General features: G+C 39.8%; 45 non-coding genes across 45 annotated transcripts; all 45 read left to right on the top strand.

The window, feature by feature from the left end:
* The first annotated feature begins 177 nt into the window (after positions 1 to 177).
* Positions 178 to 249, top strand: trnaq-cug (transfer RNA glutamine (anticodon CUG)). Its single transcript has one exon. It is a non-coding gene; the product is annotated as a tRNA-Gln (tRNA).
* A 259-nt stretch (positions 250 to 508) lies between these two features.
* trnaq-cug (transfer RNA glutamine (anticodon CUG)) lies at positions 509 to 580 on the top strand. Its single transcript has one exon. It is a non-coding gene; the product is annotated as a tRNA-Gln (tRNA).
* Positions 581 to 798: 218 nt separating this feature from the next.
* On the top strand, positions 799 to 870 carry trnaq-cug (transfer RNA glutamine (anticodon CUG)). Its single transcript has one exon. It is a non-coding gene; the product is annotated as a tRNA-Gln (tRNA).
* A 342-nt stretch (positions 871 to 1,212) lies between these two features.
* trnaq-cug (transfer RNA glutamine (anticodon CUG)) lies at positions 1,213 to 1,284 on the top strand. Its single transcript has one exon. It is a non-coding gene; the product is annotated as a tRNA-Gln (tRNA).
* A 174-nt stretch (positions 1,285 to 1,458) lies between these two features.
* On the top strand, positions 1,459 to 1,530 carry trnaq-cug (transfer RNA glutamine (anticodon CUG)). Its single transcript has one exon. It is a non-coding gene; the product is annotated as a tRNA-Gln (tRNA).
* A 313-nt stretch (positions 1,531 to 1,843) lies between these two features.
* trnaq-cug (transfer RNA glutamine (anticodon CUG)) lies at positions 1,844 to 1,915 on the top strand. Its single transcript has one exon. It is a non-coding gene; the product is annotated as a tRNA-Gln (tRNA).
* A 757-nt stretch (positions 1,916 to 2,672) lies between these two features.
* On the top strand, positions 2,673 to 2,744 carry trnaq-cug (transfer RNA glutamine (anticodon CUG)). The gene has a single exon. It is a non-coding gene; the product is annotated as a tRNA-Gln (tRNA).
* A 267-nt stretch (positions 2,745 to 3,011) lies between these two features.
* On the top strand, positions 3,012 to 3,083 carry trnaq-cug (transfer RNA glutamine (anticodon CUG)). Its single transcript has one exon. It is a non-coding gene; the product is annotated as a tRNA-Gln (tRNA).
* A 313-nt stretch (positions 3,084 to 3,396) lies between these two features.
* trnaq-cug (transfer RNA glutamine (anticodon CUG)) lies at positions 3,397 to 3,468 on the top strand. The gene has a single exon. It is a non-coding gene; the product is annotated as a tRNA-Gln (tRNA).
* An 815-nt stretch (positions 3,469 to 4,283) lies between these two features.
* Positions 4,284 to 4,355, top strand: trnaq-cug (transfer RNA glutamine (anticodon CUG)). Its single transcript has one exon. It is a non-coding gene; the product is annotated as a tRNA-Gln (tRNA).
* A 267-nt stretch (positions 4,356 to 4,622) lies between these two features.
* On the top strand, positions 4,623 to 4,694 carry trnaq-cug (transfer RNA glutamine (anticodon CUG)). Its single transcript has one exon. It is a non-coding gene; the product is annotated as a tRNA-Gln (tRNA).
* Positions 4,695 to 5,595: 901 nt separating this feature from the next.
* Positions 5,596 to 5,667, top strand: trnaq-cug (transfer RNA glutamine (anticodon CUG)). Its single transcript has one exon. It is a non-coding gene; the product is annotated as a tRNA-Gln (tRNA).
* A 267-nt stretch (positions 5,668 to 5,934) lies between these two features.
* trnaq-cug (transfer RNA glutamine (anticodon CUG)) lies at positions 5,935 to 6,006 on the top strand. Its single transcript has one exon. It is a non-coding gene; the product is annotated as a tRNA-Gln (tRNA).
* A 458-nt stretch (positions 6,007 to 6,464) lies between these two features.
* trnaq-cug (transfer RNA glutamine (anticodon CUG)) lies at positions 6,465 to 6,536 on the top strand. Its single transcript has one exon. It is a non-coding gene; the product is annotated as a tRNA-Gln (tRNA).
* Positions 6,537 to 7,959: 1,423 nt separating this feature from the next.
* On the top strand, positions 7,960 to 8,031 carry trnaq-uug (transfer RNA glutamine (anticodon UUG)). The gene has a single exon. It is a non-coding gene; the product is annotated as a tRNA-Gln (tRNA).
* Positions 8,032 to 8,741: 710 nt separating this feature from the next.
* trnaq-cug (transfer RNA glutamine (anticodon CUG)) lies at positions 8,742 to 8,813 on the top strand. The gene has a single exon. It is a non-coding gene; the product is annotated as a tRNA-Gln (tRNA).
* Positions 8,814 to 9,080: 267 nt separating this feature from the next.
* Positions 9,081 to 9,152, top strand: trnaq-cug (transfer RNA glutamine (anticodon CUG)). Its single transcript has one exon. It is a non-coding gene; the product is annotated as a tRNA-Gln (tRNA).
* Positions 9,153 to 9,581: 429 nt separating this feature from the next.
* On the top strand, positions 9,582 to 9,653 carry trnaq-cug (transfer RNA glutamine (anticodon CUG)). Its single transcript has one exon. It is a non-coding gene; the product is annotated as a tRNA-Gln (tRNA).
* Positions 9,654 to 10,306: 653 nt separating this feature from the next.
* trnaq-cug (transfer RNA glutamine (anticodon CUG)) lies at positions 10,307 to 10,378 on the top strand. Its single transcript has one exon. It is a non-coding gene; the product is annotated as a tRNA-Gln (tRNA).
* Positions 10,379 to 10,692: 314 nt separating this feature from the next.
* On the top strand, positions 10,693 to 10,764 carry trnaq-cug (transfer RNA glutamine (anticodon CUG)). Its single transcript has one exon. It is a non-coding gene; the product is annotated as a tRNA-Gln (tRNA).
* Positions 10,765 to 11,135: 371 nt separating this feature from the next.
* Positions 11,136 to 11,207, top strand: trnaq-cug (transfer RNA glutamine (anticodon CUG)). The gene has a single exon. It is a non-coding gene; the product is annotated as a tRNA-Gln (tRNA).
* Positions 11,208 to 11,474: 267 nt separating this feature from the next.
* trnaq-cug (transfer RNA glutamine (anticodon CUG)) lies at positions 11,475 to 11,546 on the top strand. The gene has a single exon. It is a non-coding gene; the product is annotated as a tRNA-Gln (tRNA).
* A 459-nt stretch (positions 11,547 to 12,005) lies between these two features.
* Positions 12,006 to 12,077, top strand: trnaq-cug (transfer RNA glutamine (anticodon CUG)). Its single transcript has one exon. It is a non-coding gene; the product is annotated as a tRNA-Gln (tRNA).
* A 371-nt stretch (positions 12,078 to 12,448) lies between these two features.
* Positions 12,449 to 12,520, top strand: trnaq-cug (transfer RNA glutamine (anticodon CUG)). Its single transcript has one exon. It is a non-coding gene; the product is annotated as a tRNA-Gln (tRNA).
* An 844-nt stretch (positions 12,521 to 13,364) lies between these two features.
* On the top strand, positions 13,365 to 13,436 carry trnaq-cug (transfer RNA glutamine (anticodon CUG)). Its single transcript has one exon. It is a non-coding gene; the product is annotated as a tRNA-Gln (tRNA).
* A 267-nt stretch (positions 13,437 to 13,703) lies between these two features.
* On the top strand, positions 13,704 to 13,775 carry trnaq-cug (transfer RNA glutamine (anticodon CUG)). Its single transcript has one exon. It is a non-coding gene; the product is annotated as a tRNA-Gln (tRNA).
* Positions 13,776 to 14,088: 313 nt separating this feature from the next.
* Positions 14,089 to 14,160, top strand: trnaq-cug (transfer RNA glutamine (anticodon CUG)). The gene has a single exon. It is a non-coding gene; the product is annotated as a tRNA-Gln (tRNA).
* A 372-nt stretch (positions 14,161 to 14,532) lies between these two features.
* trnaq-cug (transfer RNA glutamine (anticodon CUG)) lies at positions 14,533 to 14,604 on the top strand. The gene has a single exon. It is a non-coding gene; the product is annotated as a tRNA-Gln (tRNA).
* Positions 14,605 to 15,315: 711 nt separating this feature from the next.
* On the top strand, positions 15,316 to 15,387 carry trnaq-cug (transfer RNA glutamine (anticodon CUG)). Its single transcript has one exon. It is a non-coding gene; the product is annotated as a tRNA-Gln (tRNA).
* A 797-nt stretch (positions 15,388 to 16,184) lies between these two features.
* Positions 16,185 to 16,256, top strand: trnaq-cug (transfer RNA glutamine (anticodon CUG)). Its single transcript has one exon. It is a non-coding gene; the product is annotated as a tRNA-Gln (tRNA).
* A 1,626-nt stretch (positions 16,257 to 17,882) lies between these two features.
* Positions 17,883 to 17,954, top strand: trnaq-uug (transfer RNA glutamine (anticodon UUG)). The gene has a single exon. It is a non-coding gene; the product is annotated as a tRNA-Gln (tRNA).
* Positions 17,955 to 18,664: 710 nt separating this feature from the next.
* trnaq-cug (transfer RNA glutamine (anticodon CUG)) lies at positions 18,665 to 18,736 on the top strand. Its single transcript has one exon. It is a non-coding gene; the product is annotated as a tRNA-Gln (tRNA).
* Positions 18,737 to 19,003: 267 nt separating this feature from the next.
* trnaq-cug (transfer RNA glutamine (anticodon CUG)) lies at positions 19,004 to 19,075 on the top strand. Its single transcript has one exon. It is a non-coding gene; the product is annotated as a tRNA-Gln (tRNA).
* Positions 19,076 to 19,504: 429 nt separating this feature from the next.
* trnaq-cug (transfer RNA glutamine (anticodon CUG)) lies at positions 19,505 to 19,576 on the top strand. Its single transcript has one exon. It is a non-coding gene; the product is annotated as a tRNA-Gln (tRNA).
* A 711-nt stretch (positions 19,577 to 20,287) lies between these two features.
* On the top strand, positions 20,288 to 20,359 carry trnaq-cug (transfer RNA glutamine (anticodon CUG)). Its single transcript has one exon. It is a non-coding gene; the product is annotated as a tRNA-Gln (tRNA).
* Positions 20,360 to 20,626: 267 nt separating this feature from the next.
* On the top strand, positions 20,627 to 20,698 carry trnaq-cug (transfer RNA glutamine (anticodon CUG)). Its single transcript has one exon. It is a non-coding gene; the product is annotated as a tRNA-Gln (tRNA).
* Positions 20,699 to 21,555: 857 nt separating this feature from the next.
* On the top strand, positions 21,556 to 21,627 carry trnaq-cug (transfer RNA glutamine (anticodon CUG)). The gene has a single exon. It is a non-coding gene; the product is annotated as a tRNA-Gln (tRNA).
* Positions 21,628 to 21,998: 371 nt separating this feature from the next.
* On the top strand, positions 21,999 to 22,070 carry trnaq-cug (transfer RNA glutamine (anticodon CUG)). The gene has a single exon. It is a non-coding gene; the product is annotated as a tRNA-Gln (tRNA).
* Positions 22,071 to 22,670: 600 nt separating this feature from the next.
* trnaq-cug (transfer RNA glutamine (anticodon CUG)) lies at positions 22,671 to 22,742 on the top strand. The gene has a single exon. It is a non-coding gene; the product is annotated as a tRNA-Gln (tRNA).
* Positions 22,743 to 23,113: 371 nt separating this feature from the next.
* Positions 23,114 to 23,185, top strand: trnaq-cug (transfer RNA glutamine (anticodon CUG)). Its single transcript has one exon. It is a non-coding gene; the product is annotated as a tRNA-Gln (tRNA).
* A 652-nt stretch (positions 23,186 to 23,837) lies between these two features.
* Positions 23,838 to 23,909, top strand: trnaq-cug (transfer RNA glutamine (anticodon CUG)). Its single transcript has one exon. It is a non-coding gene; the product is annotated as a tRNA-Gln (tRNA).
* Positions 23,910 to 24,222: 313 nt separating this feature from the next.
* On the top strand, positions 24,223 to 24,294 carry trnaq-cug (transfer RNA glutamine (anticodon CUG)). The gene has a single exon. It is a non-coding gene; the product is annotated as a tRNA-Gln (tRNA).
* Positions 24,295 to 24,666: 372 nt separating this feature from the next.
* trnaq-cug (transfer RNA glutamine (anticodon CUG)) lies at positions 24,667 to 24,738 on the top strand. The gene has a single exon. It is a non-coding gene; the product is annotated as a tRNA-Gln (tRNA).
* Positions 24,739 to 25,445: 707 nt separating this feature from the next.
* On the top strand, positions 25,446 to 25,517 carry trnaq-cug (transfer RNA glutamine (anticodon CUG)). Its single transcript has one exon. It is a non-coding gene; the product is annotated as a tRNA-Gln (tRNA).
* Positions 25,518 to 26,314: 797 nt separating this feature from the next.
* On the top strand, positions 26,315 to 26,386 carry trnaq-cug (transfer RNA glutamine (anticodon CUG)). The gene has a single exon. It is a non-coding gene; the product is annotated as a tRNA-Gln (tRNA).
* Positions 26,387 to 26,708: the final 322 nt, after the last annotated feature.

The raw sequence follows: 26,708 nt of genomic DNA, 5'->3' as shown, positions 1-26,708 counted from the left end.
TCGATTGGTTACTTGTTCGTTCTGGAAATTCGATTGGATACTTGCTGATCCAGAAAATTCGATTGGATTCTTGCTCGTTCTGTATATTCGATTGGATACTTGATGATCCACGAAATTTGTTTGCATCCTTCCTGCTTCTGGAAATTTTTTTCGATCGCGTTTGGTTCTGGATTTTATGGTCCCATGGTGTAATGGTTAGCACTCTGGACTCTGAATCCAGCGATCTGAGTTCAAATCTCGGTGAGACCTCAACATTTCAATCTGGGTTAATAAAGTATCTTTCCATGTTTAATCATGGAAATTTGTTTAGATCTTTGCTGTTTGTTCAAATTCGATTGGATACTTGCTCATCCAGGAAATTTGTTTGTATCCTTCCTGCTTCTGGAAATTTGTTTAGCTCCTTGTTGGTTGTTCAAATTCGATTGGATACTTGATAGTCCAGGAAATTTGTTTGCATCCTTCCTGCTTCTGGAAATTTTTTTCGATCCCGTTTGGTTCTTGATTTTATGGTCCCATGGTGTAATGGTTAGCACTCTAGACTCTGAATCCAGCGATCCGAGTTCAAATCTCGGTGAGACCTCAACATTTCCTGAATTTCAATCTGGTTTAGTAAAGTATCTTTCCATGTTTAATCATGGAAATTTGTTTAGATCTTTGCTGTTTGTTCAAATTCGATTGGATACTTGCTCATCCAGGAAATTTGTTTGTATCCTTCTTGCTTCTGGAAATTTGTTTAGCTCCTTGCATCATTCCTGATTCTGGAAATTTTTTTTGATCCCGTTTGGTTGAGGATTTTATGGTCCCATGGTGTAATGGTTAGCACTCTGGACTCTGAATCCAGCGATCCGAGTTCAAATCTCGGTGAGACCTCGACATTTCCTGAATTTTAATCTGGGTTAGTAAAGTATCTTTCCATTTTTCCTCCTAGAAATTTGAAGGGATGCTTGCTTGTCCTGGAAAATTGTTTAGCTCCTTGCTGGTTTGGATCCAGAAAATTCGATTGGATACTTGCTCGTATATATATATTCTGTATATTCGATTGGATACTTGATAGTCCAGGAAATTTGTTTGCATCCTTCCTGCTTCTGGAAATTTGTTTAGCTCCTTGTTGGTTGTTCAAATTCGATTGGATACTTGATAGTCCAGGAAATTTGTTTGCATCCTTCCTGCTTCTGGAAATTTTTTTCGATCCTGTTTGGTTCTTGATTTTATGGTCCCATGGTGTAATGGTTAGCACTCTGGACTCTGAATTCAGCGATCCGAGTTTAAATCTCGGTGAGACCTCAACATTTCCTGAATTTCAGTCTGGGTTAGTAAAGTATCTTTCCATGTTTAATCCTGGAAATTTGTTTTGCTGGTTGTTCAAATTCGATTGGATACTTGCTGTTCCAGGAAATTTGTTTGCATCTTTCCTGTTTCTGGAAATTTTTTCGATCCCGGTTGGTTCTTGCATTTTACGGTCCCATGGTGTAAAGGTTAGCACTCTGGACTCTGAATCCAGCGATCCGAGTTCAAATCTCGGTGAGACCTCGACATTTCATGAATTTTAATCTGGGTTAGTAAAGTATCTTTCCATGTTTCCTCCTAGAAATTTGAAGGGATGCTTGCTTGTCCTGGAAAATTGTTTAGCTCCTTGCTGGTTTGGATCCTTGCTGGTCCTGGAAATTCGATTGGATACTTGCTCGTTCTGGAAATTCGATTGGATACTTGCTCATCCAGAAAATTCGATTGGATACTTGCTCGTTCTGGAAATTCGATTGGATACTTGATGATCCAGGAAATTTGTTTGCATCCTTCCTGCTTCTGGAAATTCTTTTCGATCCCGTTTGGTTCTGGATTTTATGGTCCCATGGTGTAATGGTTATCACTCTGGACTCTGAATCCAGCGATCCGAGTTCAAATCTCGGTGAGACCTCGACATTTCCTGAATTTTAAACTGGGTTAGTAAAGTATATTTCCATTTTTCCTCCTAGAAATTTGAAGGGATGCTTGTTTGTCCTGGAAAATTTTTTAGCTCCTTGCTGGTTTGGATCCTTGCTGGTCCTGGAAATTCGATTGGATACTTGCTCGTTCTGGAAATTCGATTGGATACTTGCTGATCCAGAAAATTCGATTGGATACTTGCTCGTTTTTCTATATTCGATTGGATACTTGATGATCCAGGAAATTTGTTTGCATCCTTCCTGCTTCTGAAAATTTTTTTCGATCCCGTTTGGTTCTGGATTTTATGGTCCCATGGTGTAATGGTTAGCACTCTGGAGTCTGAATCCAGCGATCCAAGTTCAAATCTCGGTGAGACCTCGACATTTCCTGAATTTTAAACTGGGTTAGTAAAGTATATTTCCTATTTTCCTCCTAGAAATTTGAAGGGATGCTTGCTTGTCCTGGAAAATTGTTTAGCTCCTTGCTGGTTTGGATCCTTGCTGGTCCTGGAAATTCGATTGGATACTTGCTCGTTCTGGAAATTCGATTGGATACTTGCTGATCCAGAAAATTCGATTGGATACTTGCTCGTTCTGGAAATTTGATTGGATACTTGCTGATCCAGAAAATTCGATTGGATACTTGCTCGTTCTGTATATTCGATTGGATACTTGATAGTCCAGGAAATTTGTTTGCATCCTTCCTGCTTCTGGAAATTTTTTTCAATCCCGTTTGGTTCTTGATTTTATGGTCCCATGGTGTAATGGTTAGCACTCTGGACTCTGAATCCAGCGATCCGAGTTCAAATCTCGGTGAGACCTCAACATTTCCTGAATTTCATTCTGGGTTAGTAAAGTATCTTTCCATGTTTAATCATGGAAATTTGTTTAGATCTTTGCCGTTTGTTCAAATTCGATTGGATACTTGCCCATCCAGGAAATTTGTTTGTATCCTTCCTGCTTCTGGAAATTTGTTTAGCTCCTTGCTGGTTGTTCAAATTCGATTGGATACTTGCTGATCCAGGAAATTTTTTTGCATCTTTCCTGTTTCTGGAAATTTTTTCGATCCCGGTTGGTTCTGCATTTTACGGTCCCATGGTGTAATGGTTAGCACTCTGGACTCTGAATCCAGCGATCCGAGTTCAAATCTCGGTGAGACCTCGACATTTCATGAATTTTAATCTGGGTTAGTAAAGTATCTTTCCATGTTTCCTCCTAGAAATTTGAAGGGATGCTTGCTTGTCCTGGAAAATTGTTTAGCTCCTTGCTGGTTTGGATCCTTGCTGGTCCTGGAAATTCGATTGGATACTTGCTCGTTCTGGAAATTCGATTGGATACTTGCTGATCCAGAAAATTCGATTGGATACTTACTCGTTCTGGAAATTCGATTGGATACTTGATGATCCAGGAAATTTGTTTGCATCCTTCCTGCTTCTGGAAATTTTTTTCGATCCCGTTTGGTTCTGGATTTTATGGTCCCATGGTGTAATGGTTAGCACTCTGGACTCTGAATCCAGCGATCCGAGTTCAAATCTCGGTGAGACCTCGACATTTCATGAATTTTAAACTGGGTTAGTAAAGTATATTTCCATTTTTCCTCCTAGAAATTTGAAGGGATGCTTGTTTGTCCTGGAAAATTGTTTAGCTCCTTGCTGGTTTGGATCCTTGCTGGTCCTGGAAATTCGATTGGATACTTGCTCGTTCTGGAAATTCGATTGGATACTTGCTGATCCAGAAAATTCGATTGGATACTTGCTCGTTCTGGAAATTCGATTGGATACTTGCTGATCCAGAAAATTCGATTGGATACTTGCTCGTTTTTCTATATTCGATTGGATACTTGATGATCCAGGAAATTTGTTTGCATCCTTCCTGCTTCTGGAAATTTTTTTCGATCCCGTTTGGTTCTTGATTTTATGGTCCCATGGTGTCATTTTTAGCACTCTAGACTCTGAATCCAGCGATCCGAGTTCAAATCTCGGTGAGACCTCAACATTTCCTGAATTTCAATCTGGGTTAGTAAAGTATCTTTCCATTTTTCCTCCTAGAAATTTGAAGGGATGTTTGCTTGTCCTGGAAAATTGTTTAGCTCCTTGCTGGTTTGGATCCTTGCTGGTCCTGGAAATTCGATTGGATACTTGCTCGTTCTGGAAATTCGATTGGATACTTGCTGATCCAGAAAATTCGATTGGATACTTGCTCGTTCTGGAAATTCGATTGGATACTTGCTGATCCAGAAAATTCGATTGGATACTTGCTCGTTCTGTATATTCGATTGGATACTTGATAGTCCAGGAAATTTGTTTGCATCCTTCCTGCTTCTGGAAATTTTTTTCGATCCCGTTTGGTTCTTGATTTTATGGTCCCATGGTGTAATGGTTAGCACTCTGGACTCTGAATCCAGTGATCCGAGTTCGAATCTCAGTGAGACCTAAACATTTCCTGAATTTCAATCTGTGCTAGAAAAGTATCTTTCCATGTTTAATCATGGAAATTTGTTTAGATCTTTGCTGTTTGTTCAAATTCGATTGGATACTTGATCATCCAGGAAATTTGTTTGTATCCTTCCTGCTTCTGGAAATTTGTTTAGCTCCTTGCTGGTTGTTCAAATTCGATTGGATACTTGCTGATCCAGGAAATTTGTTTGCATCTTTCCTGTTTCTGGAAATTTTTTCGATCCCGGTTGGTTCTGCATTTTACGGTCCCATGGTGTAATGGTTAGCACTCTGGACTCTGAATCCAGCGATCCGAGTTCAAATCTCGGTGAGACCTCGACATTTCATGAATTTTAATCTGGGTTAGTAAAGTATCTTTCCATGTTTCCTCCTAGAAATTTGAAGGGATGCTTGCTTGTCCTGGAAAATTGTTTAGCTCCTTGCTGGTTTGGATCCTTGCTGGTCCTGGAAATTCGATTGGATACTTGCTTGTCCTGGAAATTCGATTGGGTACTTGCTCTTTCTGGAAATTTGATTGGATACTTGCTGATCCAGAAAATTCGATTGGATACTTGCTCATTCTGGAATTTCGATCGGATACTTGCTCATCCAGAAAATTCGATTGGATACTTGCTCGTTCTGGAAATTCGATTGGATACTTGCTGATCCAGAAAATTCGATTGGATACTTGCTCGTTCTGTATATTCGATTGGATACTTGATAGTCCAGGAAATCTGTTTGCATCCTTCCTGCTTCTGGAAATTTTTTTCGATCCCGTTTGGTTCTTGATTTTATGGTCCCATGGTGTCATTTTTAGCACTCTAGACTCTGAATCCAGCGATCCGAGTTCAAATCTCGGTGAGACCTCAACATTTCCTGAATTTCAATCTGGGTTAGTAAAGTATCTTTCCATTTTTCCTCCTAGAAATTTGAAGGGATGTTTGCTTGTCCTGGAAAATTGTTTAGCTCCTTGCTGGTTTGGATCCTTGCTGGTCCTGGAAATTCGATTGGATACTTGCTCGTTCTGGAAATTCGATTGGATACTTGCTGATCCAGAAAATTCGATTGGATACTTGCTCGTTCTGGAAATTCGATTGGATACTTGCTGATCCAGAAAATTCGATTGGATACTTGCTCGTTCTGTATATTCGATTGGATACTTGATAGTCCAGGAAATTTGTTTGCATCCTTCCTGCTTCTGGAAATTTTTTTCGATCCCGTTTGGTTCTTGATTTTATGGTCCCATGGTGTAATGGTTAGCACTCTGGACTCTGAATCCAGTGATCCGAGTTCAAATCTCAGTGAGACCTAAACATTTCCTGAATTTCAATCTGTGCTAGAAAAGTATCTTTCCATGTTTAATCATGGAAATTTGTTTAGATCTTTGCTGTTTGTTCAAATTCGATTGGATACTTGATCATCCAGGAAATTTGTTTGTATCCTTCCTGCTTCTGGAAATTTGTTTAGCTCCTTGCTGGTTGTTCAAATTCGATTGGATACTTGCTGATCCAGGAAATTTGTTTGCATCTTTCCTGTTTCTGGAAATTTTTTCGATCCCGGTTGGTTCTGCATTTTACGGTCCCATGGTGTAATGGTTAGCACTCTGGACTCTGAATCCAGCGATCCGAGTTCAAATCTCGGTGAGACCTCGACATTTCATGAATTTTAATCTGGGTTAGTAAAGTATCTTTCCATGTTTCCTCCTAGAAATTTGAAGGGATGCTTGCTTGTCCTGGAAAATTGTTTAGCTCCTTGCTGGTTTGGATCCTTGCTGGTCCTGGAAATTCGATTGGATACTTGCTTGTCCTGGAAATTCGATTGGGTACTTGCTCTTTCTGGAAATTTGATTGGATACTTGCTGATCCAGAAAATTCGATTGGATACTTGCTCATTCTGGAATTTCGATCGGATACTTGCTGATCCAGAAAATTCGATTGGATACTTGCTCGTTCTGGAAATTCGATTGGATACTTGCTGATCCAGAAAATTCGATTGGATACTTGCTCGTTCTGTATATTCGATTGGATACTTGATAGTCCAGGAAATTTGTTTGCATCCTTCCTGCTTCTGGAAATTTTTTTTGATCCCGTTTGGTTCTTGATTTTATGGTCCCGTGGTGTAATGGTTAGCATTCTGGACTCTGAATCCAGCGAGCCGAGTTCAAATCTCGGTGAGACCTCGACATTTCCTGAATTTTAAACTGGGTTAGTAAAGTATCTTTCCATTTTTCCTCCTAGAAATTTGAAGGGATGCTTGTTTGTCCTGGAAAATTGTTTAGCTCCTTGCTGGTTTGGATCCTTGCTGGTTCTGGAAATTCGATTGGATACTTGCTCGTTCTGGAAATTCGATTGGATACTTGCTGATCCTGAAAATTTGATTGGATACTTGCTCGTTCTGGAAATTCGATTGGATACTTGCTGATCCAGAAAATTCGATTGGATACTTGCTGATCCAGAAAATTCGATTGGATACTTGCTCGTTCTGAAAATTCGATTGGATACTTGCTCGTTCTGTATATTCGATTGGATACTTGCTGATCCTGGAAATTCGATTGGGTACTTGCGCGTTCTGGAAATTCGATTGGATACTTGCTGATCCAGAAAATTTGATTGGATACTTGCTCGTTCTGGAAATTCGATCGGATACTTGCTGATCCAGAAAATTCGATTGGATACTTGCTCGTTCTGGAAATTTGATTGGAAACTTGCTAATCCTGAAAATTCGATTGGATACTTGCTCGTTCTGGAAATTTGATTGGATACTTGCTGATCCAGAAAATTCAATTGGATACTTGCTGATCCAGAAAATTCGATTGGATACTTGCTCGTTCTGGAAATTCGATTGGATACTTGCTGATCCAGAAAATTCCATTGGATACTTGCTCGTTCTGTATATTCGATTGGTTACTTGATGATCCAGGAAATTTGTTTGCATCATTCCTGCTTCTGGAAATTTTTTTCGATCCCGTTTGGTTCTGGATTTTATGGTCCCATGGTGTAGTGGTTAGCACTCTGGGCTCTGAATCCAGCGATCTGAGTTCAAATCTCAATGAGACCTCGACATTTCCTGAATTTTAATCTGGGTTAGTAAAGTATCTTTCCATTTTTCCTCCTAGAAATTTGAAGGGATATTTGCTTGTCCTGGAAAATTGTTTAGCTCCTTGCTGGTTTGGATCCTTGCTGGTCCTGGAAATTCGATTGGATACTTGCTCGTTCTGGAAATTCGATTGGATACTTGCTTGTCCTGGAAATTCGATTGGGTACTTGCTCGTTCTGGAAATTCGATTGGATACTTGCTGATCCAGAAAATTCGATTGGATACTTGCTCATTCTGAAAATTCGATTGGATACTTGCTGATCAAGAAAATTCGATTGGATACTTGCTCGTTCTGGAAATTCGATTGGATACTTGCTGATCCAGAAAATTCGATTGGATACTTGCTCGTTCTGGAAATTTGATTGGATACTTGCTGATCCAGAAAATTCGATTGGATACTTGCTCGTTCTGTATATTCGATTGGATACTTGATAGTCCAGGAAATTTGTTTGCATCCTTCCTGCTTCTGGAAATTTTTTTCGATCCCGTTTGGTTCTTGATTTTATGGTCCCATGGTGTAATGGTTAGCACTCTGGACTTTGAATCCAGCGATCCGAGTTCAAATCTCGGTGAGACCTCAACATTTCCTGAATTTCATTCTGGGTTAGTAAAGTATCTTTCCATGTTTAATCATGGAAATTTGTTTAGATCTTTGCTGTTTGTTCAAATTCGATTGGATACTTGCTCATCCAGGAAAATTGTTTGTATCCTTCCTGCTTTGGAAATTTGTTTAGCTCCTTGCTGGTTGTTCAAATTCGATTGGATACTTGATAGTCCAGGAAATTTGTTTGCATCCTTCCTGCTTCTGGAAATTTTTTTCGATCCCGTTTGGTTCTTGATTTTATGGTCCCATGGTGTCCTGGTTAGCACTCTAGACTCTGAACCCAGCGATCCGAGTTCAAATCTCGGTGAGACCTCAACATTTCCTGAATTTCAATCTGGTTTAGTAAAGTATCTTTCCATTTTTCCTCCTAGAAATTTGAAGGGATGTTTGCTTGTCCTGGAAAATTGTTTAGCTCCTTGCTGGTTTGGATCCTTGCTGGTCCTGGAAATTCGATTGGATACTTGCTCGTTCTGGAAATTCGATTGGATACTTGCTGATCCAGAAAATTCGATTGGATACTTGCTCGTTCTGGAAATTCGATTGGATACTTGCTGATCCAGAAAATTCGATTGGATACTTGCTCATTCTGTATATTCGATTGGATACTTGATAGTCCAGGAAATTTGTTTGCATCCTTCCTGCTTCTGGAAATTTTTTTCGATCCCGTTTGGTTCTTGATTTTATGGTCCCATGGTGTAATGGTTAGCACTCTGGACTCTGAATCCAGCAATCCGAGTTCGAATCTCGGTGAGACCTAAACATTTCCTGAATTTCAATCTGTGTTAGTAAAGTATCTTTCCATGTTTAATCATGGAAATTTGTTTAGATCTTTGCTGTTTGTTCAAATTCGATTGGATACTTGCTCATCCAGGAAATTTGTTTGTATCCTTCCTGCTTCTGGAAATTTGTTTAGCTCCTTGCTGGTTGTTCAAATTCGATTGGATACTTGCTGATCCAGGAAATTTGTTTGCATCTTTCCTGTTTCTGGAAATTTTTTCGATCCCGGTTGGTTCTGCATTTTACGGTCCCATGGTGTAATGGTTAGCACTCTGGACTCTGAATCCAGCGATCCGAGTTCAAATCTCGGTGAGACCTCGACATTTCATGAATTTTAATCTGGGTTAGTAAAGTATCTTTCCATGTTTCCTCCTAGAAATTTGAAGGGATGCTTGCTTGTCCTGGAAAATTGTTTAGCTCCTTGCTGGTTTGGATCCTTGCTGGTCCTGGAAATTCGATTGGATACTTGCTTGTCCTGGAAATTCGATTGGGTACTTGCTCTTTCTGGAAATTTGATTGGATACTTGCTTATCCAGAATATTCAATTGGATACTTGCTCATTCTGGAAATTCGATCGGATACTTGCTGATCCAGAAAATTCGATTGGATACTTGCTCGTTCTGGAAATTCGATTGGATACTTGCTGATCCAGAAAATTCGATTGGATACTTGATGATCCAGGAAATTTGTTTGCATCCTTCCTGCTTCTGGAAATTTTTTTCGATCCCGTTTGGTTCTTGATTTTATGGTCCCATGGTGTAATGGTTAGCACTCTGGACTCTGAATCCAGCGATCCGAGTTCAAATCTCGGTGAGACCTCAACATTTCCTGAATTTCATTCTGGGTTAGTAAAGTATCTTTCCATGTTTAATCATGGAAATTTGTTTAGATCTTTGCTGTTTGTTCAAATTCGATTGGATACTTGCTCATCCAGGAAATTTGTTTGTATCCTTCCTGCTTCTGGAAATTTGTTTAGCTCCTTGCTGGTTGTTCAAATTCGATTGGATACTTGATAGTCCAGGAAATTTGTTTGCATCCTTCCTGCTTCTGGAAATTTTTTTCGATCCCGTTTGGTTCTTGATTTTATGGTCCCATGGTGTCATGGTTAGCACTCTAGACTCTGAATCCAGCGATCAGAGTTCAAATCTCGGTGAGACCTCAACATTTCCTGAATTTCAATCTGGGTTAGTAAAGTATCTTTCCATTTTTCCTCCTAGAAATTTGAAGGGATGTTTGCTTGTCCTGGAAAATTGTTTAGCTCCTTGCTGGTTTGGATCCTTGCTGGTCCTGGAAATTCGATTGGATACTTGCTCGTTCTGGAAATTCGATTGGATACTTGCTCATCCAGAAAATTCGATTGGATACTTGCTCGTTCAGGAAATTCGATTGGATACTTGATGATCCAGGAAATTTGTTTGCATCCTTCCTGCTTCTGGAAATTTTTTTCGATCCCGTTTGGTTCTGGATTTTATGGTCCCATGGTGTAATGGTTAGCACTCTGGACTCTGAATCCAGCGATCCGAGTTCAAATCTCGGTGAGACCTCGACATTTCCTGAATTTTAAACTGGGTTAGTAAAGTATATTTCCATTTTTCCTCCTAGAAATTTGAAGGGATGCTTGTTTGTCCTGGAAAATTGTTTAGCTCCTTGCTGGTTTGGATCCTTGCTGGTCCTGGAAATTCGATTGGATACTTGCTCGTTCTGGAAATTCGATTGGATACTTGCTGATCCAGAAAATTCTATTGGATACTTGCTCGTTTTTCTATATTCGATTGGATACTTGATGATCCAGGAAATTTGTTTGCATCCTTCCTGCTTCTGGAAATTTTTTTCGATCCCGTTTGGTTCTGGATTTTATGGTCCCATGGTGTAATGGTTAGCACTCTGGACTCTGAATCCAGCGATCTGAGTTCAAATCTCGGTGAGACCTCGACATTTCCTGAATTTTAAACTGGGTTAGTAAAGTATATTTCCATTTTTCCTCCTAGAAATTTGAAGGGATGCTTGTTTGTCCTGGAAAATTTTTTAGCTCCTTGCTGGTTTGGATCCTTGCTGGTCCTGGAAATTCGATTGGATACTTGCTCGTTCTGGAAATTCGATTGGATACTTGCTGATCCAGAAAATTCGATTGGATACTTGCTCGTTCTGGAAATTTGATTGGATACTTGCTGATCCAGAAAATTCGATTGGATACTTGCTCGTTCTGTATATTCGATTGGATACTTGATAGTCCAGGAAATTTGTTTGCATCCTTCCTGCTTCTGGAAATTTTTTTCGATCCCGTTTGGTTCTTGATTTTATGGTCCCATGGTGTAATGGTTAGCACTCTGGACTCTGAATCCAGCGATCCGAGTTCAAATCTCGGTGAGACCTCAAAATTTCCTGAATTTCATTCTGGGTTAGTAAAGTATCTTTCCATGTTTAATCATGGAAATTTGTTTAGATCTTTGCTGTTTGTTCAAATTCGATTGGATACTTGCTCATCCAGGAAATTTGTTTGTATCCTTCCTGCTTCTGGAAATTTGTTTAGCTCCTTGCTGGTTGTTCAAATTCGATTGGATACTTGCTGATCCAGGAAATTTGTTTGCATCTTTCCTGTTTCTGGAAATTTTTTCGATCCCGGTTGGTTCTGCATTTTACGGTCCCATGGTGTAATGGTTAGCACTCTGGACTCTGAATCCAGCGATCCGAGTTCAAATCTCGGTGAGACCTCGACATTTCATGAATTTTAATCTGGGTTAGTGAAGTATCTTTCCATGTTTCCTCCTAGAAATTTGAAGGGATGCTTGCTTGTCCTGGAAAATTGTTTAGCTCCTTGCTGGTTTGGAACCTTGCTGGTCCTGGAAATTCGATTGGATACTTGCTTGTCCTGGAAATTCGATTGGGTACTTGCTCTTTCTGGAAATTTGATTGGATACTTGCTGATCCAGAAAATTCGATTGGATACTTGCTCATTCTGGAAATTCGATCGGATACTTGCTGATCCAGAAAATTCGATTGGATACTTGCTCGTTCTGGAAATTCGATTGGATACTTGCTGATCCAGAAAATTCGATTGGATACTTGCTCGTTTTTCTATATTCGATTGGATACTTGATGATCCAGGAAATTTGTTTGCATCCTTCCTGCTTCTGGAAATTTTTTTCGATCCCGTCTGGTTCTGGATTTTATGGTCCCATGGTGTAATGGTTAGCACTCTGGACTCTGAATCCAGCGATCCGAGTTCAAATCTCGGTGAGACCTCGACATTTCATGAATTTTAAACTGGGTTAGTAAAGTATATTTCCATTTTTCCTCCTAGAAATTTGAAGGGATGCTTGTTTGTCCTGGAAAATTGTTTAGCTCCTTGCTGGTTTGGATCCTTGCTGGTCCTGGAAATTCGATTGGATACTTGCTCGTTCTGGAAATTCGATTGGATACTTGCTGATCCAGAAAATTCGATTGGATACTTGCTCGTTCTGGAAATTCGATTGGATACTTGCTGATCCAGAAAATTCGATTGGATACTTGCTCGTTTTTCTATATTCGATTGGATACTTGATGATCCAGGAAATTTGTTTGCATCTTTCCTGTTTCTGGAAATTTTTTCGATCCCGGTTGGTTCTGCATTTTACGGTCCCATGGTGTAATGGTTAGCACTCTGGGCTCTGAATCCAGCGATCCGAGTTCAAATCTCGGTGAGACCTCGACATTTCATGAATTTTAATCTGGGTTAGTAAAGTATCTTTCCATGTTTCCTCCTAGAAATTTGAAGGGATGCTTGCTTGTCCTGGAAAATTGTTTAGCTTCTTGCTGGTTTGGATCCTTGCTGGTCCTGGAAATTCGATTGGATACTTGCTTGTCCTGGAAATTCGATTGGGTACTTGCTCTTTCTGGAAATTTGATTGGATACTTGCTGATTCAGAAAATTCGATTGGATACTTGCTCGTTCTGGAAATTCGATTGGATACTTGCTGATCCAGAAAATTCGATTGGATACTTGCTCGTTTTTCTATATTCGATTGGATACTTGATGATCCAGGAAATTTGTTTGCATCCTTCCTGCTTCTGAAAATTTTTTTCGATCCCGTTTGGTTCTGGATTTTATGGTCCCATGGTGTAATGGTTAGCACTCTGGAGTCTGAATCCAGCGATCCAAGTTCAAATCTCGGTGAGACCTCGACATTTCCTGAATTTTAAACTGGGTTAGTAAAGTATATTTCCTATTTTCCTCCTAGAAATTTGAAGGGATGCTTGTTTGTCCTGGAAAATTGTTTAGCTCCTTGCTGGTTTGGATCCTTGCTGGTCCTGGAAATTCGATTGGATACTTTCTCGTTCTGGAAATTCGATTGGATACTTGCTGATCCAGAAAATTCGATTGGATACTTGCTCGTTCTGGAAATTTGATTGGATACTTGCTGATCCAGAAAATTCGATTGGATACTTGCTCGTTCTGTATATTCGATTGGATACTTGATAGTCCAGGAAATTTGTTTGCATCCTTCCTGCTTCTGGAAATTTTTTTCAATCCCGTTTGGTTCTTGATTTTATGGTCCCATGGTGTAATGGTTAGCACTCTGGACTCTGAATCCAGCGATCCGAGTTCAAATCTCGGTGAGACCTCAACATTTCCTGAATTTCATTCTGGGTTAGTAAAGTATCTTTCCATGTTTAATCATGGAAATTTGTTTAGATCTTTGCTGTTTGTTCAAATTCGATTGGATACTTGCTCATCCAGGAAATTTGTTTGTATCCTTCCTGCTTCTGGAAATTTGTTTAGCTCCTTGCTGGTTGTTCAAATTCGATTGGATACTTGCTGATCCAGGAAATTTTTTTGCATCTTTCCTGTTTCTGGAAATTTTTTCGATCCCGGTTGGTTCTGCATTTTACGGTCCCATGGTGTAATGGTTAGCACTCTGGACTCTGAATCCAGCGATCCGAGTTCAAATCTCGGTGAGACCTCGACATTTCATGAATTTTAATCTGGGTTAGTAAAGTATCTTTCCATGTTTCCTCCTAGAAATTTGAAGGGATGCTTGCTTGTCCTGGAAAATTGTTTAGCTCCTTGCTGGTTTGGATCCTTGCTGGTCCTGGAAATTCGATTGGATACTTGCTCGTTCTGGAAATTCGATTGGATACTTGCTGATCCAGAAAATTCGATTGGATACTTACTCGTTCTGGAAATTCGATTGGATACTTGATGATCCAGGAAATTTGTTTGCATCCTTCCTGCTTCTGGAAATTTTTTTCGATCCCGTTTGGTTCTGGATTTTATGGTCCCATGGTGTAATGGTTAGCACTCTGGACTCTGAATCCAGCGATCCGAGTTCAAATCTCGGTGAGACCTCGACATTTCATGAATTTTAAACTGGGTTAGTAAAGTATATTTCCATTTTTCCTCCTAGAAATTTGAAGGGATGCTTGTTTGTCCTGGAAAATTGTTTAGCTCCTTGCTGGTTTGGATCCTTGCTGGTCCTGGAAATTCGATTGGATACTTGCTCGTTCTGGAAATTCGATTGGATACTTGCTGATCCAGAAAATTCGATTGGATACTTGCTCGTTCTGGAAATTCGATTGGATACTTGCTGATCCAGAAAATTCGATTGGATACTTGCTCGTTTTTCTATATTCGATTGGATACTTGATGATCCAGGAAATTTGTTTGCATCCTTCCTGCTTCTGGAAATTTTTTTCGATCCCGTTTGGTTCTTGATTTTATGGTCCCATGGTGTAATGGTTAGCACTCTGGACTCTGAATCCAGCGATCCGAGTTCAAATCTCGGTGAGACCTCAACATTTCCTGAATTTCATTCTGGGTTAGTAAAGTATCTTTCCATGTTTAATCATGGAAATTTGTTTAGATCTTTGCTGTTTGTTCAAATTCGATTGGATACTTGCTCATCCAGGAAATTTGTTTGTATCCTTCCTGCTTCTGGAAATTTGTTTAGCTCCTTGCTGGTTGTTCAAATTCGATTGGATACTTGATAGTCCAGGAAATTTGTTTGCATCCTTCCTGCTTCTGGAAATTTTTTTCGATCCCGTTTGGTTCTTGATTTTATGGTCCCATGGTGTCATTTTTAGCACTCTAGACTCTGAATCCAGCGATCCGAGTTCAAATCTCGGTGAGACCTCAACATTTCCTGAATTTCAATCTGGGTTAGTAAAGTATCTTTCCATTTTTCCTCCTAGAAATTTGAAGGGATGTTTGCTTGTCCTGGAAAATTGTTTAGCTCCTTGCTGGTTTGGATCCTTGCTGGTCCTGGAAATTCGATTGGATACTTGCTCGTTCTGGAAATTCGATTGGATACTTGCTGATCCAGAAAATTCGATTGGATACTTGCTCGTTCTGGAAATTCGATTGGATACTTGCTGATCCAGAAAATTCGATTGGATACTTGCTCGTTCTGTATATTCGATTGGATACTTGATAGTCCAGGAAATTTGTTTGCATCCTTCCTGCTTCTGGAAATTTTTTTCGATCCCGTTTAGTTCTTGATTTTATGGTCCCATGGTGTAATGGTTAGCACTCTGGACTCTGAATCCAGTGATCCGAGTTCGAATCTCAGTGAGACCTAAACATTTCCTGAATTTCAATCTGTGCTAGAAAAGTATCTTTCCATGTTTAATCATGGAAATTTGTTTAGATCTTTGCTGTTTGTTCAAATTCGATTGGATACTTGATCATCCAGGAAATTTGTTTGTATCCTTCCTGCTTCTGGAAATTTGTTTAGCTCCTTGCTGGTTGTTCAAATTCGATTGGATACTTGCTGATCCAGGAAATTTGTTTGCATCTTTCCTGTTTCTGGAAATTTTTTCGATCCCGGTTGGTTCTGCATTTTACGGTCCCATGGAGTAATGGTTAGCACTCTGGACTCTGAATCCAGCGATCCGAGTTCAAATCTCGGTGAGACCTCGACATTTCATGAATTTTAATCTGGGTTAGTAAAGTATCTTTCCATGTTTCCTCCTAGAAATTTGAAGGGATGCTTGCTTGTCCTGGAAAATTGTTTAGCTCCTTGCTGGTTTGGATCCTTGCTGGTCCTGGAAATTCGATTGGATACTTGCTTGTCCTGGAAATTCGATTGGGTACTTGCTCTTTCTGGAAATTTGATTGGATACTTGCTGATCCAGAAAATTCGATTGGATACTTGCTCATTCTGGAATTTCGATCGGATACTTGCTGATCCAGAAAATTCGATTGGATACTTGCTCGTTCTGGAAATTCGATTGGATACTTGCTGATCCAGAAAATTCGATTGGATACTTGCTCGTTCTGTATATTCGATTGGATACTTGATAGTCCAGGAAATTTGTTTGCATCCTTCCTGCTTCTGGAAATTTTTTTTGATCCCGTTTGGTTCTTGATTTTATGGTCCCATGGTGTAATGGTTAGCACTCTGGACTCTGAATCCAGCGATCCGAGTTCAAATCTCGGTGAGACCTCGACATTTCCTGAATTTTAAACTGGGTTAGTAAAGTATCTTTCCATTTTTCCTCCTAGAAATTTGAAGGGATGCTTGTTTGTCCTGGAAAATTGTTTAGCTCCTTGCTGGTTTGGATCCTTGCTGGTTCTGGAAATTCGATTGGATACTTGCTCGTTCTGGAAATTCGATTGGATACTTGCTTGTCCTGGAAATTCTATTGGGTACTTGCTCGTTCTGGAAATTCGATTGGATACTTGCTGATCCAGAAAATTCGATTGGATACTTGCTCGTTCTGGAAATTCCATCGGATACTTGCTGATCCAGAAAATTCGGTTGGATACTTGCTCGTTCTGGAAATTTGATTGGATACTTGCTCGTTCTGGAAATTCGATTGGATACTTGCTGATCCTGAAAATTTGATTGGATACTTGCTCGTTCTGGAAATTCGATTGGATACTTGCTGATCCAGAAAATTCGATTGGATACTTGCTGATCCAGAAAATTCGATTGGATACTTGCTCGTTCTGAAAATTCGATTGGATACTTGCTCGTTCTGTATATTCGATTGGATACTTGCTGATCCTGGAAATTCGATTGGGTACTTGCGCGTTCTGGAAATTCGATTGGATACTTGCTGATCCAGAAAATTTGATTGGATACTTGCTCGTTCTGGAAATTCGATCGGATACTTGCTGATCCAGAAAATTCGATTGGATACTTGCTCGTTCTGGAAATTTGATTGGAAACTTGCTAATCCTGAAAATTCGATTGGATACTTGCTCGTTCTGGAAATTTGATTGGATACTTGCTGATCCAGAAAATTCAATTGGATACTTGCTGATCCAGAAAATTCGATTGGATACTTGCTCGTTCTGGAAATTCGATTGGATACTTGCTGATCCAGAAAATTCGATTGGATACTTGCTCGTTCTGTATATTCGATTGGTTACTTGATGATCCAGGAAATTTGTTTGCATCATTCCTGCTTCTGGAAATTTTTTTCGATCCCGTTTGGTTCTGGATTTTATGGTCCCATGGTGTAGTGGTTAGCACTCTGGGCTCTGAATCCAGCGATCTGAGTTCAAATCTCAATGAGACCTCGACATTTCCTGAATTTTAATCTGGGTTAGTAAAGTATCTTTCCATTTTTCCTCCTAGAAATTTGAAGGGATGTTTGCTTGTACTGGAAAATTGTTTAGCTCCTTGCTGGTTTGGATCCTTGCTGGTCCTGGAAATTCGATTGGATACTTGCTCGTTCTGGAAATTCGATTGGATACTTGCTTGTCCTGGAAATTCGATTGGGTACTTGCTCGTTCTGGAAATTCGATTGGATACTTGCTGATCCAGAAAATTCGATTGGATACTTAATCATTCTGGAAATTCGATTGGATACTTGCTGATCAAGAAAATTCGATTGGATACTTGCTCGTTCTGGAAATTCGATTGGATACTTGCTGATCCAGAAAATTCGATTGGATACTTGCTCGTTCTGGAAATTTGATTGGATACTTGCTGATCCAGAAAATTCGATTGGATACTTGCTCGTTCTGTATATTCGATTGGATACTTGATAGTCCAGGAAATTTGTTTGCATCCTTCCTGCTTCTGGAAATTTTTTTCGATCCCGTTTGGTTCTTGATTTTATGGTCCCATGGTGTAATGGTTAGCACTCTGGACTTTGAATCCAGCGATCCGAGTTCAAATCTCGGTGAGACCTCAACATTTCCTGAATTTAATTCTGGGTTAGTAAAGTATCTTTCCATGTTTAATCATGGAAATTTGTTTAGATCTTTGCTGTTTGTTCAAATTCGATTGGATACTTGCTCATCCAGGAAAATTGTTTGTATCCTTCCTGCTTTGGAAATTTGTTTAGCTCCTTGCTGGTTGTTCAAATTCGATTGGATACTTGATAGTCCAGGAAATTTGTTTGCATCCTTCCTGCTTCTGGAAATTTTTTTCGATCCCGTTTGGTTCTTGATTTTATGGTCCCATGGTGTCCTGGTTAGCACTTTAGACTCTGAACCCAGCGATCCGAGTTCAAATCTCGGTGAGACCTCAACATTTCCTGAATTTCAATCTGGTTTAGTAAAGTATCTTTCCATTTTTCCTCCTAGAAATTTGAAGGGATGTTTGCTTGTCCTGGAAAATTGTTTAGCTCCTTGCTGGTTTGGATCCTTGCTGGTCCTGGAAATTCGATTGGATACTTGCTCGTTCTGGAAATTCGATTGGATACTTGCTGATCCAGAAAATTCGATTGGATACTTGCTCGTTCTGGAAATTCGATTGGATACTTGCTGATCCAGAAAATTCGATTGGATACTTGCTCGTTCTGTATATTCGATTGGATACTTGATAGTCCAGGAAATTTGTTTGCATCCTTCCTGCTTCTGGAATTTTTTTTCCATCCCGTTTGGTTCTTGATTTTATGGTCCCATGGTGTAATGGTTAGCACTCTGGACTCTGAATCCAGCAATCCGAGTTCGAATCTCGGTGAGACCTAAACATTTCCTGAATTTCAATCTGTGTTAGTAAAGTATCTTTCCATGTTTAATCATGGAAATTTGTTTAGATCTTTGCTGTTTGTTCAAATTCGATTGGATACTTGCTCATCCAGGAAATTTGTTTGTATCCTTCCTGCTTCTGGAAATTTGTTTAGCTCCTTGCTGGTTGTTCAAATTCGATTGGATACTTGCTGATCCAGGAAATTTGTTTGCATCTTTCCTGTTTCTGGAAATTTTTTCGATCCCGGTTGGTTCTGCATTTTACGGTCCCATGGTGTAATGGTTAGCACTCTGGACTCTGAATCCAGCGATCCGAGTTCAAATCTCGGTGAGACCTCGACATTTCATGAATTTTAATCTGGGTTAGTAAAGTATCTTTCCATGTTTCCTCCTAGAAATTTGAAGGGATGCTTGCTTGTCCTGGAAAATTGTTTAGCTCCTTGCTGGTTTGGATCCTTGCTGGTCCTGGAAATTCGATTGGATACTTGCTTGTCCTGGAAATTCGATTGGGTACTTGCTCTTTCTGGAAATTTGATTGGATACTTGCTTATCCAGAATATTCGATTGGATACTTGCTCATTCTGGAAATTCGATCGGATACTTGCTGATCCAGAAAATTCGATTGGATACTTGCTCGTTCTGGAAATTCGATTGGATACTTGCTGATCCAGAAAATTCGATTGGATACTTGATGATCCAGGAAATTTGTTTGCATCCTTCCTGCTTCTGGAAATTTTTTTCGATCCCGTTTGGTTCTTGATTTTATGGTCCCATGGTGTAATGGTTAGCACTCTCGACTCTGAATCCAGCGATCCGAGTTCAAATCTCGGTGAGACCTCAACATTTCCTGAATTTCATTCTGGGTTAGTAAAGTATCTTTCCATGTTTAATCATGGAAATTTGTTTAGATCTTTGCTGTTTGTTCAAATTCGATTGGATACTTGCTCATCCAGGAAATTTGTTTGTATCCTTCCTGCTTCTGGAAATTTGTTTAGCTCCTTGCTGGTTGTTCAAATTCGATTGGATACTTGATAGTCCAGGAAATTTGTTTGCATCCTTCCTGCTTCTGGAAATTTTTTTCGATCCCGTTTGGTTCTTGATTTTATGGTCCCATGGTGTCATGGTTAGCACTCTAGACTCTGAATCCAGCGATCAGAGTTCAAATCTCGGTGAGACCTCAACATTTCCTGAATTTCAATCTGGGTTAGTAAAGTATCTTTCCATTTTTCCTCCTAGAAATTTGAAGGGATGTTTGCTTGTCCTGGAAAATTGTTTAGCTCCTTGCTGGTTTGGATCCTTGCTGGTCCTGGAAATTCGATTGGATACTTGCTCGTTCTGGAAATTCGATTGGATACTTGCTGATCCAGAAAATTCGATTGGATACTTGCTCGTTCTGGAAATTCGATTGGATACTCGCTGATCCAGAAAATTCGATTGGATACTTGCTCGTTCTGTATATTCGATTGGATACTTGATAGTCCAGGAAATTTGTTTGCATCCTTCCTGCTTCTGGAAATTTTTTTCGATCCCGTTTGGTTCTTGATTTTATGGTCCCATGGTGTAATGGTTAGCACTCTGGACTCTGAATCCAGCGATCCGAGTTCGAATCTCGGTGAGACCTAAACATTTCCTGAATTTCAATCTGTGCTAGTAAAGTATCTTTCCATGTTTAATCATGGAAATGGGTTTAGATCTTTGCTGTTTGTTCAAATTCGATTGGATACTTGCTCATCCAGGAAATTTGTTTGTATCCTTCCTGCTTCTGGAAATTTGTTTAGCTCCTTGCTGGTTGTTCAAATTCGATTGGATACTTGCTGATCCAGGAAATTTGTTTGCATCTTTCCTGTTTCTGGAAATTTTTTCGATCCCGGTTGGTTCTGCATTTTACGGTCCCATGGTGTAATGGTTAGCACTCTGGACTCTGAATCCAGCGATCCGAGTTCAAATCTCGGTGAGACCTCGACATTTCATGAATTTTAATCTGGGTTAGTAAAGTATCTTTCCATGTTTCCTCCTAGAAATTTGAAGGGATGCTTGCTTGTCCTGGAAAATTGTTTAGCTCCTTGCTGGTTTGGATCCTTGCTGGTCCTGGAAATTCGATTGGATACTTGCTTGTCCTGGAAATTCGATTGGGTACTTGCTCTTTCTGGAAATTTGATTGGATACTTGCTGATACAGAAAACTCGATTGGATACTTGCTCGTTCTGTATATTCGATTGGATACTTGATAGTCCAGGAAATTTGTTTGCATCCTTCCTGCTTCTGGAAATTTTTTTCGATCCCGTTTGGTTCTTGATTTTATGGTCCCATGGTGTCCTGGTTAGCACTCTAGACTCTGAACCCAGCGATCCGAGTTCAAATCTCGGTGAGACCTCGACATTTCATGAATTTTAATCTGGGTTAGTAAAGTATCTTTCCATGTTTCCTCCTAGAAATTTGAAGGGATGCTTGCTTGTCCTGGAAAATTGTTTGGATCCTTGCTGGTCCTGGAAATTCGATTGGATACTTGCTTGTCCTGGAAATTCGATTGGGTACTTGCTCTTTCTGGAAATTTGATTGGATACTTGCTGATCCAGAATATTCGATTGGATACTTGCTCATTCTGGAAATTCGATCGGATACTTGCTGATCCAGAAAATTAAATTGGATACTTGCTCGTTCTGGAAATTCGATTGGATACTTGCTGATCCAGAAAATTCGATTGGATACTTGCTCGTTTTTCTATATTCGATTGGATACTTGATGATCCAGGAAATTTGTTTGCATCCATCTTGCTTCTGGAAATTTTTTTCGATCCCGTTTGGTTCTGGATTTTATGGTCCCATGGTGTAATGGTTAGCACTCTGGACTCTGAATCCAGCGATCCGAGTTCAAATCTCGGTGAGACCTCGACACTTCCTGAATTTTAAACTGGGTTAGTAAAGTATATTTCCATTTTTCCTCCTAGAAATTTGAAGGGATGCTTGTTTGTCCTGGAAAATTGTTTAGCTCCTTGCTGGTTTGGATCCTTGCTGGTCCTGGAAATTCGATTGGATACTTGCTCGTTCTGGAAATTTGATTGGATACTTGCTGATCCAGAAAATTCGATTGGATACTTGCTCGTTCTGGAAATTTGATTGGATACTTGCTGATCCAGAAAATTTGATTAGATACTTGCTCGTTCTGTATATTCGATTGGATACTTGATAGTCCAGGAAATTTGTTTGCATCCTTCCTGCTTCTGGAAATTTTTTTCGATCCCGTTTGGTTCTTGATTTAATGGTCCCATGGTGTAATGGTTAGCACTCTGGACTCTGAATCCAGCGATCCGAGTTCAAATCTCGGTGAGACCTCAACATTTCCTGAATTTCATTCTGGGTTAGTAAAGTATCTTTCCATGTTTAATCATGGAAATTTGTTTAGATCTTTGCTGTTTGTTCAAATTCGATTGGATACTTGCTCATCCAGGAAATTTGTTTGTATCCTTCCTGCTTCTGGAAATTTGTTTAGCTCCTTGCTGGTTGTTCAAATTCGATTGGATACTTGCTGATCCAGGAAATTTGTTTGCATCTTTTTCCTGGAAAATTGTTTAGCTCCTTGCTGGTTTGGATCCTTGCTGGTCCTGGAAATTCGATTGGATACTTGCTTGTCCTGGAAATTTGATTGGGTACTTGCTCTTTCTGGAAATTTGATTGGATACTTGCTGATACAGAAAACTCGATTGGATACTTGCTCATTCTGGAAATTCGATCGGATACTTGCTGATCCAGAAAATTCGATTGGATACTTGCTCGTTCTGGAAATTCGATTGGATACTTGCTGATCCAGAAAATTCGATTGGATACTTGCTCGTTTTTCTATATTCGATTGGATACTTGATGATCCAGGAAATTTGTTTGCATCCTTCCTGCTTCTGGAAATTTTTTTCGATCCCGTTTGGTTCTGGATTTTATGGTCCCATGGTGTAATGGTTAGCACTCTGGACTCTGAATCCAGCGATCCGTGTTCAAATCTCGGTGAGACCTCGACATTTCCTGAATTTTAAACTGGGTTAGTAAAGTATATTTCCATTTTTCCTCCTAGAAATTTGAAGGGATGCTTGTTTGTCCTGGAAAATTGTTTAGCTCCTTGCTGGTTTGGATCCTTGCTGGTCCTGGAAATTCGATTGGATACTTGCTCGTTCTGGAAATTCGATTGGATACTTGCTGATCCAGAAAATTCGATTGGATACTTGCTCGTTCTGGAAATTTGATTGGATACTTGCTGATCCAGAAAATTCGATTGGATACTTGCTCGTTCTGTATATTCGATTGGATACTTGATAGTCCAGGAAATTTGTTTGCATCCTTCCTGCTTCTGGAAATTTTTTTCGATCCCGTTTGGTTCTTGATTTTATGGTCCCATGGTGTAATGGTTAGCACTCTGGACTCTGAATCCAGCGATCCGAGTTCAAATCTCGGTGAGACCTCAACATTTCCTGAATTTCATTCTGGGTTAGTAAAGTATCTTTCCATGTTTAATCATGGAAATTTGTTTAGATCTTTGCTGTTTGTTCAAATTCGATTGGATACTTGCTCATCCAGGAAATTTGTTTGTATCCTTCCTGCTTCTGGAAATTTGTTTAGCTCCTTGCTGGTTGTTCAAATTCGATTGGATACTGGCTGATCCAGGAAATTTGTTTGCATCTTTCCTGTTTCTGAAAATTTTTTCGATCCCGGTTGGTTCTACATTTTACGGTCCCATAATGTAATGGTTAGCAATCTGGACTCTGAATCCAGCGATCCGAGTTCAAATCTCGGTGAGACCTGGACATTTCATGAATTTTAATCTGGGTTAGTAAAGTATCTTTCCATGTTTCCTCCTAGAAATTTGAAGGGATGCTTGCTTGTCCTGGAAAATTGTTTAGCTCCTTGCTGGTTTGGATCCTTGCTGGTCCTGGAAATTCGATTGGATACTTGCTTGTCCTGGAAATTCGATTGGGTACTTGCTCGTTCTGGAAATTCGATTGGATACTTGCTCGTTCTGTATATTCGATTGGATACTTGATGATCCAGGAAATTTGTTTGCGTCCTTCCTGCTTCTGGAAATTTTTTTCGATCCCGTTTGGTTCTGGATTTTATGGTCCCATGGTGTAATGGTTAGCACTCTGGACTCTGAATCCAGCGATCCGAGTTCAAATCTCGGTGAGACCTCGACATTTCATGAATTTTAATCTGGGTTAGTAAAGTATCTTTCCATGTTTCCTCCTAGAAATTTGAAGGGATGCTTGCTTGTCCTGGAAAATTGTTTAGCTCCTTACTGGTTTGGATCCTTGCTGGTCCTGGAAATTCGATTGGATACTTGCTCGTTCTGGAAATTCGATTGGATACTTGCTGATCCAGAAAATTCGATTGGATACTTGCTCGTTCTGTATATTCGATTGTATACTTGATGATCCAGGAAATTTGTTTGCATCCTTCCTGCTTCTGGAAATTTTTTTCGATCCCGTTTGGTTCTGGATTTTATGGTCCCATGGTGTAATGGTTAGCACTCTGGACTCTGAATCCAGCGATCCGAGTTCAAATCTCGGTGAGACCTCGACATTTCCTGAATTTTAAACTGGGTTAGTAAAGTATATTTCCATTTTTCCTCCTAGAAATTTGAAGGGATGCTTGTTTGTCCTGGAAAATTGTTTAGCTCCTTGCTGGTTTGGATCCTTGCTGGTCCTGGAAATTCGATTGGATACTTGCTCGTTCTGGAAATTCGAATGGATACTTGCTGATCCAGAAAATTCGATTGGATACTTGCTCGTTCTGGAAATTCGATTGGATACTTGCTGATCCAGAAAATTCGATTGGATACTTGCTCGTTTTTCTATATTCGATTGGATACTTGATGATCCAGGAAATATTTTTGCATCCTTCCTGCTTCTGGAAATTTTTTTCGATCCCGTTTGGTTCTTGATTTTATGGTCTCATGGTGTAATGGTTAGCACTCTGGACTCTGAATCCAGCGATCCGAGTTCAAATCTCGGTGAGACTTCAACATTTCCTGAATTTCATTTTGGGTTAGTAAAGTATCTTTCCATGTTTAATCATGGAAATTTGTTTAGATCTTTGCTGTTTGTTCAAATTCGATTGGATACTTGCTCATCCAGGAAATTTGTTTGTATCCTTCCTGCTTCTGGAAATTTGTTTAGCTCCTTGCTGGTTGTTCAAATTCGATTGGATACTTGATAGTCCAGGAAATTTGTTTGCATCCTTCCTGCTTCTGGAAATTTTTTTAGATTTTCGTTCTTGATTTTATGGTCCCATGGTGTCATGGTTAGCACTCTAGACTCTGAATCCAGCGATCCGAGTTCAAATCTCGGTGAGACCTCAACATTTCCTGAATTTCAATCTGGGTTAGTAAAGTATCTTTCCATTTTTCCTCCTAGAAATTTGAAGGGATGTTTGCTTGTCCTGGAAAATTGTTTAGCTCCTTGCTGATTTGGATCCTTGCTGGTCCTGGAAATTCGATTGGATACTTGCTCGTTCTGGAAATTCGATTGGATACTTGCTGATCCAGAAAATGCGATTGGATACTTGCTCGTTCTGGAAATTCGATTGGATACTTGCTGATCCAGAAAATTCGATTGGATACTTGCTCGTTCTGTATATTCGATTGGATACTTGATAGTCCAGGAAATTTGTTTGCATCCTTACTGCTTCTGGAAATTTTTTTCGATCCCGTTTGGTTCTTGATTTTATGGTCCCATGGTGTAATGGTTAGCACTCTGGACTCTGAATCCAGCGATCCGAGTTCGAATCTCGGTGAGACCTAAACATTTCCTGAATTTCAATCTGTGCTAGTAAAGTATCTTTCCGTGTTTAATCATGGAAATTTGTTTAGATCTTTGCTGTTTGTTCAAATTCGATTGGATACTTGCTCATCCAGGAAATTTGTTTGTATCCTTCCTGCTTCTGGAAATTTGTTTAGCTCCTTGCTGGTTGTTCAAATTCGATTGGATACTTGCTGATCCAGGAAATTTGTTTGCATCTTTCCTGTTTCTGCAAATTTTTTCGATCCCGGTTGGTTCTGCATTTTACGGTCCCATGGTGTAATGGTTAGCACTTTGGACTCTAAATCCAGCGATCCGAGTTCAAATCTCGGTGAGACTTCGACATTTCATGAATTTTAATCTGGGTTAGTAAAGTATCTTTCCATGTTTCCTCCTAGAAATTTGAAGGGATGCTTGCTTGTCCTGGAAAATTGTTTAGCTCCTTGCTGGTTTGGATCCTTGCTGGTCCTGGAAATTCGATTGGATACTTGCTTGTCCTGGAAATTCGATTTAGTACTTGCTCTTTCTGGAAATTTGATTGGATACTTGCTGATCCAGAAAATTCGATTGGATACTTGCTCATTCTGGAATTTCGATCGGATACTTGCTGATCCAGAAAATTCGATTGGATACTTGCTCGTTCTGGAAATTCGATTGGATACTTGCTGATCCAGAAAATTCGATTGGATACTTGCTCGTTCTGTATATTCGATTGGATACTTGATAGTCCAGGAAATTTGTTTGCATCCTTCCTGCTTCTGGAAATTGTTTTTGATCCCGTTTGGTTCTTGATTTTATGGTCCCATGGTGTAATGGTTAGCACTCTGGACTCTGAATCCAGCGATCTGAGTTCAAATCTCGGTGAGACCTCGACATTTCCTGAATTTTAAACTGGGTTAGTAAAGTATCTTTCCATTTTTCCTCCTAGAAATTTGAAGGGATGCTTGTTTGTCCTGGAAAATTGTTTAGCTCCTTGCTGGTTTGGATCCTTGCTGGTTCTGGAATTTCGATTGGATACTTGCTCGTTCTGGAAATTCGATTGGATACTTGCTTGTCCTGGAAATTCGATTGGGTACTTGCTCGTTCTGGAAATTCGATTGGATACTTGCTGATCCAGAAAATTCGATTGGATACTTGCTCGTTCTGGAAATTCCATCGGATACTTGCTGATCCAGAAAATTCGATTGGATAC

This window comes from Cololabis saira, chromosome 7 (assembly GCF_033807715.1).
Source record: "Cololabis saira isolate AMF1-May2022 chromosome 7, fColSai1.1, whole genome shotgun sequence".
Classification (NCBI taxonomy): domain Eukaryota; kingdom Metazoa; phylum Chordata; class Actinopteri; order Beloniformes; family Belonidae; genus Cololabis; species Cololabis saira.
This window is presented reverse-complemented; position numbering and strand designations above follow the sequence as displayed.